Here is a 10,823-nt window from a genome sequence, read left to right on the forward strand (position 1 = left end):
CCTTTGGTTTAATAAATTTTCTGTCAAATTTAAAAGATTTTTAGATTTAAATAACTTTTTCAAATTTTTCTGTTAGTTGTTTTACAGTAAAATAGTTAGATTCACTCTTCAGTGCAACAGAAAGTATTTTTCTTTTTTATCCTTTTATTTTTACAAACAGTTAAAAATTGAAAAATCACTTTCTTAGAAAAATAGTAAGTAGAATAATGGTCATTAATCTAATTGTAACTGGCAATTGGTAAAACATGTGCCTTAGACCAATTACAACAACTTAACTATAGTATTAGCAACGGTCTGCAAATAAACATTTACATAAACTCCAGGTCCTTAGTAAAATGATAAATTGCAACACTTATGACATACATGACTTTTCCAAAGTACCTGAAACATCTCAGGCAGGAGCATAATACTAGAAATTGAAGGATATGATGCTACAATAAACTCAACCAGCTAAAGTCGTAAATAAATAAACTGTTTTTAACAATTAATAAACTGATTGCCTTAGATCATCAAAGTTAAACAGTTCAGTTTCATTACACGTTGGAACTTATCTTAATAAATTGCTGTCAATATTTCTGTTATTAATCCCTAGGCTATCAACAAATAGTTAATGTTACTATAAAACAACAACCTTATTTGAATTTTGATGTCAAATGTTGTGTATTTGAGAACAGATACTACAGCATTATAAATAGATTTCATAACATCAGAGATATGCTAATTAAAATCCAATCTCTGGGTTCAAGATTAGTTATCCCTTATCAGTACATCTTTAAAGATACAGTATAACCATATTCTAAAAATATGTTATTGCTGAGAGTTTTTCAAATTGGGAAGACACAATTATCAACTATGTTAACTATATCTTTCCAATTTATAATGGAGTTCCGTTTTTCTAAGTTTTTATAATTGATGCTTTTAAATATCATCTGGTTAATTTTTGAAGTAAAATTTTCAAGTTAAATGTAAATGTATTTATTACATGTTTTTATGATTGGCTAAATCTCTCCTATACTTAAAATCTGATTCAGATCTTCATAAAAAAGATCATTTCATATAATTTTCAACATTGAATGTCACATGAACAAATTAAAATTTTTATTTATTACAGTAATGTAATTTTTTTAATGGAGTTGAATCCTGGTCAGGCATGGCATTTTTCATATATTACAAAATTTCCATTTCATATTCCCACACACAAGCTTCGAGTTTATACGGTGAATTAATCATACAGTGTAATTGATTTGTAAACCTACTTTTGTAAATTTGCTTACTTTCAATTTGTAAGTACAACTTACAAATTAATTACGATTTGTTTATTATGATGATTCAGTTGGTAGTACTACTGTTATATTACGATGCAGTTATAAATATTAAACATTTATTTGATTATCTTTTATTACTCTTTGTTAAAGTAATAAATAAAACAATGATAATTGATTCATTCCAATGTTTATAACCAATAAAATTTATTTTTATGGTTTCAGATAGCAATAATTGTTATTACATGATAAAACCAGTAACTGAAGTTATTTATAGTTGAATAACATGAATTATAATTTTAATAAGAAAGAGATAGTGATATATAACAGTATAAGTGATTAAAATCAAATGGAAGAAGTAATTATGATGATCTGATATTTAAATTAATACAAACAAAAAAAAATAATAGACTGTAACATAATAATTTTAAATATGAAATTATAATACTTTGATACCATAGTTAAACAAACAAATGGTATTGAAACATACAGAACTGAATAGATTTCATAAAATAAAACTTGTGGTTGGTCATCTATAAAGCTAATAAATAAATAATTTTGATAAATGAAATAAAACTTATGCACAAAAAATTTTCATTTTTTACCCTGACTTATATAGTGAATTAATCCATACAAAAAATATATTCACAAACAAAAAATAGGGATTTATAGAATATTAATATAGGATAACATAAATATATATAAAAAATTGAATAATTATTAAAAGTAACCTCTTACAAATAAGGTTTAATAAAACAACCTTCAAGCAATTTAAGTTATGTAGTAATTAGAAGTGTAATATATTTAAAAAATATAGTAAAATATAGTCATAATAAACTTTATATTTTATTAATGTTTAAATATCTTATACAGCCATAGTAAACATTGTATTTTACTCATTTTTAAATATCTTCCACTCCTGATAATGGCACAAAAGTCAAAAGCACTTGAGAATTCATTTTTATGCTTCGTTGATAAGAGGTGATCTTAAATTACTTTTAATAATTTTCTATTAATTGAACCCATTGATTACTGTTAGATAAAATAAATAAAAATGTATAATAAATTATAAAGGATTTTGTTATTTAGAGTACCATTTTAAAGAATAGCTGAATTAAGAAGGGATATAAAGCCCTCTAGCATTAAATAAACAAAGAAATTTTACTGCAGACAAAAAATCTGATATGAAATAAAAGTTAAACATTTTCCATAAATGAATTAATCAAGGAAAGAAGTACTAGTAAATTTCAGTATGAAGTAAACATCTTAATGAAATAAAAAATACCTGGTCAGTAGATCAATAAATGATTAAAAAGTATAAAAACTCTCAGGAAAGAGACAGATTAGAATGCATAAAGCAAACAATTGAGCTAGTTGACACATAAAATTGATCATTCAAAAACTGCTGTAGAAGAAAAGGAAAATACAGAAGTACATTAAATCAGGGACGGCTGTTATGAAATATGTCATAAAACTATTATTTAGAAAAGATAAAAGCTGTCATAATAAAGCTTGTGTTTTTTTTTAGTTCTATGGACAAGAAAAATACAAACATGAATAACTGAAAAAAATGAAAATAAAAATTTTTCTGGTAGCAATTACAGTGTGATCTCAGTCAATTTGTATTTCTGAAGGAAATTTTTAAAAATCCATCTACAAAAATATTAATGAAATGTTCTCACACACACTACTTATAAAGAGAAAGAGGAAAAGGGTTTTTGTTTGTTTGGGATAAACAAAAAAACTACCAGATCAATCGCAACAAAAATTTTACCCATGTTTCTTGGCATAACTGAGAAAGTTTTTAGACAAATTTCATCTTGAAAAATCTCTAAGAAAAAAAATATACAGTGTATATGTAGTTTTGGAGATTTGTCGGTTGAAGCACAAATTTTAATGAATTGAATTAATGAACAGTGAATTGTAAGTCCCTATCGTTATGTGAGCTGAGTATGAACTGAATGATTTGAATCAATTGAGTGAATAATATTACAAAAATAATAGAATTAAATTTACATTAAATAAAATAATATTAAATAAATTTTTAAAAAATTGTGTTTAACAACAATGGGCTTCCTGTATGTAGGGGCTGCACATGAGGTTAGAGTGGTGAGTATGTAGCAGGGGTGGTCTAGGGGTTGAGCCCTCTGGGTAGATGGGAATGACAACGAAAGCAAGCTCTGTGGGTGTCCAGGGCGCTGATCCCCCTGGCAAATTGGGAATGGCAAGAGAAGCAAGTTCTATGGCCATAGGTAGTCTCCTTGGCTGTGGGAGACCCCAAGGAGTCCTTGAGTTGGCTCCAGGATTCACCTGGGCTGACCTGAGCATTGGCGCTCAGTACCTAGACCTTTGGAGTCCAGGTACTGACTAGTCTGGCTACTGTACACACATATATATATATATGCATATATACACTAAATAATAAAAACCACAAAATAATTTGTAATTCAAGACAATTAAATTGTTTACTATTTCATAATAATATGAAAAGGAACAAAAATAATAACTGATGTTCAAAGATCAAATTTATTTAAATTAATTCTTTTGAAATATTTCCTGACAATGGAATAGGTGACCAAACCTGAACAAAATAAGTTATTAATACAGTCTACTCTTCTCCTTTTGTGTTCCTGAAAATGAATGGTCAAACATATTTTATTGTTTTTAGCAATCAAAACAATACCATATGCTTTTCTTGCTTTTTAGCTTTTTTAAAAGGATAAAAAAACACTGATTTGAGCAAAATTTTTATGATGAAATTTCCACTGACTATATTATTATTAATAAATTAATAAAGCTAAAATTATGTTCAGCTTACTTACTTTTAAATACAAGAAGTAATTAATAAAGAGGTTTAAAAGTAGAATTGTAGATAAAAAAATATTAACAAAACATTATACAGTATTTAAATTATCAAATATGGAAGTAATTATTGTCATTTATTAAATAAATTATTGATGTACATTGACTGTTTATTAGTAACAGTTTTATCAAAATAAAACACCCAAATCTTTTGTGTTTTTATCGATCATGAAGTGTCTGGTAATGGAATTGGATAGAATAATTAAAAGCTAATACAATTTTGTTTGGATTTAAACCTTATCTGTTGTTCAGAAGTATCCATATAAGTTCATATCACTATGTAAACATATGTACATTATTCTTTTCTCTTATTTTTTAATTATAATCTAACCACAAAAAATTTCTGAATTAAAATAAAAACAATGTTTTAGAATCACTACACTGATACAAAAAAACAAAATATTTTTAAATAAACCAGAACAAATATATTTTCACATCATAAAAACAGTGCGTGAAAAAATTATATAAAAATAATTAAAAATTCAAATTTCATAATTTAATAATAAAAAGTTTTAATTTAAAGAGCACTGCATTTAGTATGTTCACTGTTGCATAAACAAACAAATAAATGATTTTCATACAACATTAAAGAGGTTATAATGACAATACAGCAGAACAACTTTGCAGAAGTCTATTTTCATGCGATGAATAAATCATTGACATCATTTTTATAGACAATAACTTTTCTACTACTGAGCAATACGTAGAGAGTGACTAATGTTGTGAAACATGTACTAGAATAATAAGAGTACTATACAATTGTTCAGCATTAATTATAAAAAAATCCATTCAATAACTTTAAAAAATAACTTACACTTAAATTTTCTTAATGCTTTAAAAGATTTTTAAAAAAAACATTATTACAATGCAACAAACAACAAACAAGAATTAAATTATTACAGTAATTAAAAAAAAATCATTACATGAACTTCCAATAGTAGTAATAAAGGCAAATAATGAAACATAAAAAATCTTTTCAAGCAGTTTTTTTCGAACTACTACTAAACTGATTTTACTGCTTAAATTATAAATATTCTCAGAATAATAAAATTAACATTTTATTCAATCAACACAACCAAGAATAGGCAACTCACCAATATTTGCCTAATTTCCTTATAGATGTATGTTGTAAATACATGAGTTTGCTAATGAAATAAAAATAATAAAATACCAATTTGATAAAAGAAGTTAAATCTTAAAAAGTATTCTTATAAAACTATCTTTTATTTTTTCAGGAGACCTGAAATGAATCACAGTTGTTCTTGAAAATAGCAAAATTACTATAAAAAACAAGAATCCATACCAGGCTAACTTAAGAAACTGAGGTTTAAAATAATCTTCTGTTGCCTTCTTTTCTGGATTAATTATGTTGTAAATTTATATGTTAACCCTATAAAACTGCAGAAGATGTTCAAAAATCTACAGCCAGATAATCTGGCTTTATATGAACAACATTAATATCAGAAAAAACAATTTTGAATAGTGACACTTGTACCTTAAATTCTTTATATGTTTTATAACCATAAGGAAGGATTTTTTTCATTTTAATTTATAAATGTGTTTCATGTTTATAAATCAATAAATTGACATAAAACAATAAGAATTATTGTAAAACAATGTGCACTCTCCATTTATCAACTCAAGTCATTTTCTTTAATGACTCACTTGTGTTAGATCACCTACCATTTTTAGGTTATGGAACCCACACACCTACTAAAAAAATTGTTATTTTCATGTAATTTATGGTGTAAAAATCTTTTTTCTAAAACACATACTTAAGCATAAAATAAAAAAAAAAATAGTTTTCACTAAAAATAGGGGCAGAGCACTGTGAATTTTGTAGATTTACTACCTGCTTCATATTACAATACAATAATTATTTAAAACTAAATTTAAAAATTATGTAAAAATTTATTACAATAATCTATTTTTATTATAACCCAGATCCAAAACTTTTGGGCTGAATTGTATAACAAAAATTCCATCTACTTTGTTATAAATATTAAATTTAAGTGAAATTTATATAGTGGTTTAGTAACCATTGCCCTCACAAATGGAAATAAACAAGATATATCAAAAACTACTTTTTTTCTGATTCAGAAATCCACAATAAACTGAATTCTAAAAAAATGCATCACTATAGATCTAATTTGTTTTTATAGATGTTTTGTAACATTAGCAAGTAAAAGAATACTACTTACATATTAATACATTCTTTTTTTTTTAGATTTTAATATTAAAATTTAGCATTTACATGCTGTTGAATTTATAAAAACAGGGTAATAAATAAAAATAATTAAAAAATTAAACAATAATAATATTTCTTATAATTTAAAGAAAAATGTAAAATGACTTACTTATAATTCATCCAAATAAAAAAGAAATAATATTCATCACCTGTTACTTCTTGATTTGAGTAGAAAACAACTACTTTGATAATAGGAAATAACAAGCACAAAAACCAAGCCCATGAGATAAACACAATTATCTTGTGTAAACAATAAGCTGTAGCTACATATTACACATACAGGTAATCTCATTTGGTAACACTCATATACTGAAACACTTAAGTAATTTTTTTTTGTAAAAAAATAACAGCAAAAAACATTAAATGTATTACAATAAATTATAACATTCTTAATAAGAGTCTAACTCAATTTAAAAATTTAAATGTAGAAAAATGGTAATTATATTTTAACTGTAATGAAGTTCTTTCTTATTCTTTTGTAAAACACAATTGTACAAAAAAATAAACAATTTAAATTTAAACAAAACAATGAAAAATTTCATCAAATCCAAAAATAGTTATGTGTATATGTTTTCATAAATCTACTCCACATAAAAGAAATACATAAAATCTTTGTTTAGTGACAGATTTCATCAATGCAGTTCATAAAAATTTGATGTATAGCTTATTTTAAAGTTTTTTGTTTAATTTAACTTTTTTGAACAAAAAATTTTAGAATGCTTTACATATAAACAAACAAATCTATAACAGTTTAGATAATTTTTTGTAAACATTATAATATTGATTTTGAGCTTTCACAATATGAAATCTCCGATAAAAAATTTCCATCAAAAGATTTAGAAAAGACACTTTTTAATAAATCAAGAAATTTTTAGTCTGATAAAGAAGTTAACTCAGAGGGTTTCATAGTTAGGTTTTTTCTGTTCAATTTAAAAGTTTGTAGCTTGATTTGGTTCAATAGTTTAAACATTATTGCTTCTGACCTACTAGTCATGTCTATATCATCATCTTTTTTTTTGTCATTTTTATTATAAACCATATTATAGAAAGATTCAAAATTGTATGGCAATATTTCAGTAGCTGATTTGAGTCATTAATATAAACAAAAGATTTTAGTGAAATTATATATGAAAACAATATCTATATGATTTTTTTTAATTTAAATTAATGTCTCAAATCAGCATCTGCAATTATGCTAAGCAATTTTGAATTACCTATATGTTGGACTTCATTGACTTGCTCTCAAAAAAAAATGAATTTTGTATTTATCAAATTTTAACTAAAATTTTAATCAAGAACATAATAACAAAACACCAAAAACATTCAAAACACATCAAATGCTGAGTACACTAAAAATGGTTACAAAGAATTTAAATATGTACATAATAGTTCTAAGAGAAGGTATATATCTATTTTTTTTTTCATTTGAGAAAAATATCTTACATCTTGATTATTAATTACAATTTATTATTATTAGTGAATAACATCATATTTATTTATGATTATTAATGAATAGTTATGATTATGTAAATTACAAATAAAAATTAAGACAGGATGAGTTCTTAATTGACAAGTTCCATTGTATTTCTCTATTAGATTGCTCATTTATCAGTTCATATATCTATTTTCTGCTATTTTAGACTTTTGTAGTTTTAAATAAACAGTACACTAAACTGCTGTCTGGCCATGCACGAGTGTACTATGAGAGTGATCCTAGCAAGAAAGAAAAAATCTCATGTGGACATCATATGACTTCCTTGTACACCTATTAAATAACATATTCACATTTTTTTTAAAATGAAAAGTCCATAAAATTTTATTTCATTAATAACTTATGATATTTTTTCATATTTCTTTTTTTATTGTTGTTATTGAATTATTATTTATGGTAAATTTTTTTTTTTATAATAGGAGGTTAATAATGATTAATAAATCAATATATGTATATTAAAAAAAAAGAAAAAGGTTAAAAAAAGGGAGATGAAGTCTAATTCGAACTGATGTGCCTTCCTCTTATAAGATTCATATATTTCTTTAATTAAGATTTCATTTGGCTATAACTCTGGAATCAATAAAAACAAGTACCACTTATGATATATCATTTAAAAACTCTCAATGAGGGCTTATTACTGCCATTAAGAAAAGGTCTTTTTTGGACACTTTTGGTTCAGTCAATTGCAATCAAAAGAGGAGGTGCACAACTAGATGTCACAACAGTCTTAAATCCAAAATTTCAACATACTACGTCTAATAGTTTTTGAGTTATGCGAGATACATATGTACAAACAGATATCATGCCAAAATTAGTCAAAATAGATTCAGGAATGGTCAAAATGGATATTTCCGTTAAAATCTAAAAACCAACATTTTTTGTTAACTTCCTTTACTTCGTACAAAGAAGTAAAAATAAGATTGTGATGAAGTGGTTATTCTGAAATGTTTAATACTTTTAATAATATTAGAGGATTTTATAGTTGTAGAAGAAAAATATATATTTCACATAACTATTTACTTTTTATAGCAAACCAAACCAATCTTATTTTAATGTAATTTTTTTATATCACATTGCCTTGTATACTTTTGCAGTCATTCTCATTGAATGGAACAGCTGCTTTCCATTTTGGTATCAGCTGACGTTATACTGGCAATTTTATAAGTTAGGCAGAGAGGAAGGCACATGTGTAGAATGTCATAAAAAAATATAAAAGGTTTTAATTGTATAATAAAAAGATTATATATATATATATATATATATATAATAAATGGATTATTTCATTTCATAGGTATTCATGAGCCATGAAATAGTAATAATTATAAATCATTAATAACAACATAAGTAAATTATGTCTTACTAAATATTTTGGTAAATTATGAAAGAAATTATATTTTTTAAAAATTTAAAAAAAATTGGTTCATTGAAATGACATTATTATTCACTAAATAATAATAATTAGTTTAGTAATATACAAAGTTTCAAAAAACACACCTCATACTTAAGTACTTAAAACATACAATTAAAAAAAGCCATGTGAAAAGTACCAAGAAACTGCTGCTCTATGTATGTAGAATTAATGTTAAATGTTACTAAATGGCTGAAAGCAACAAAAAAGCTTTTAGAAGGTCTATACTCAAAACAAATAAAAAGACATATAAACTCTATAAAAGACAGTTTAGTACACACACACACACACACACACCCACCCACACACACACACACACACACACACACACACACACACACACACACACACACACACACACACACACACACACACACTCTCAATGAAGCTAACATAGGTGACTATTGTAGTCTGTATCCTTCAATGCTCTATGTAGTTTTTTTTTTTAATAAATGCATTTATGATTTCTCACTACAAGAAGGCTGATAGTTGTTTACTCTATGTTGTGATGCACATTTATACGTTCACTGTTCTTTCTTTACTGAAGCTTACTTACAAAAGGAATTTTTTTGTAAATATTATCATTTTTTTAAATTATGTAATAGTACTTACTAGAACAAATTTTTAAATGTTATTTGATTATTTCTTCAACAATTTTCAACATTTCTTTTATGATAGTAGAGAAATTCATCTTCAATTGTTTGAATTTCATAACCGGAACTAAATAATAAAACATGAAAAAATAAATTCTTACTATTGCATAAAATACTTGCATCAGAAATTATAAATTGAAATTTCTCATTAACTTATACAATAATTGGCATTCCCTTGATTTAAAAATAGTAAATAAATAAATCTACAAATGAAAACAACAAATAGTAAATGAAAAGATTATAAAATTTTTCTGTTGATATAACAGTAACAACTCTATACCTCCAAAAAGATCTTCTAAAAACTACAATTCCAATTATTAAAAAGAAAGGTAATTATAGATTAATATTAAAAAATCTGATATGGACACCACATGACTTCCTTGTACGCCTATTAAATTACATATACGCATTTAAAAAAAATGAAAAATACATGAAGTTTTATTTCATTAATACTTTCTGATATTTTTTCAAAATATTGGATCAAAACCATGTTGGCTACTGAAATGGTCACTGACAAAACAGAGGAAAATCACATGCCCATGCCTACCCCCAACAATACTTGAGCACTGACCCCTCCTAACTGGTTAGTTGGTTATACCTGAATATATAATATAATATTAAATTATTAATATTTTTTAAACTGATTCCCTATAAAAATTAGATGTGTTGTAACTAGCAGCATATAAAAAAACTTAAAAAAGTATATAAAACAGAATAATACTTATAATAAATGAATTTCAAAAGAAAATAATTTTGACTATTATTTTCTTTTTTATTGCCAAAAATATCATGGAGTCAACCATTTTCTTTTTGTTTTAAACATATTTTATCTGGGTTTCACATGTTCATAAAAAATTACAACATGGAATAAAATCATATAAAATTTTTAGTAATGTTA

The 10,823-nt window shown here is 24.9% G+C and overlaps 1 protein-coding gene across 4 annotated transcripts in view; it reads right to left on the reverse strand.

Moving 5' to 3' along the window:
* Nucleotides 1-6,614, reverse strand: part of LOC142321489 (CD180 antigen-like) — a 32,431-nt gene extending 25,817 nt beyond the window's left edge. For 2 of the 4 annotated variants that reach the window (XM_075359621.1, XM_075359618.1), the window contains exon 1: nt 6,482-6,614. The gene's annotated coding sequence lies outside the window, so the exon portion shown is untranslated. Of the gene's footprint in view, nt 1-4,084; nt 4,334-4,360; nt 4,382-6,481 lie in introns of those variants that run through there. The other 2 variants (XM_075359620.1, XM_075359619.1) reach the window with 2 other exon arrangements.
* Between the last annotated feature and the right edge of the window lie 4,209 nt (nt 6,615-10,823).

This window comes from Lycorma delicatula, chromosome 3 (assembly GCF_047948215.1).
Source record: "Lycorma delicatula isolate Av1 chromosome 3, ASM4794821v1, whole genome shotgun sequence".
In the NCBI taxonomy this organism is placed as follows: Eukaryota; Metazoa; Arthropoda; class Insecta; order Hemiptera; family Fulgoridae; genus Lycorma; species Lycorma delicatula.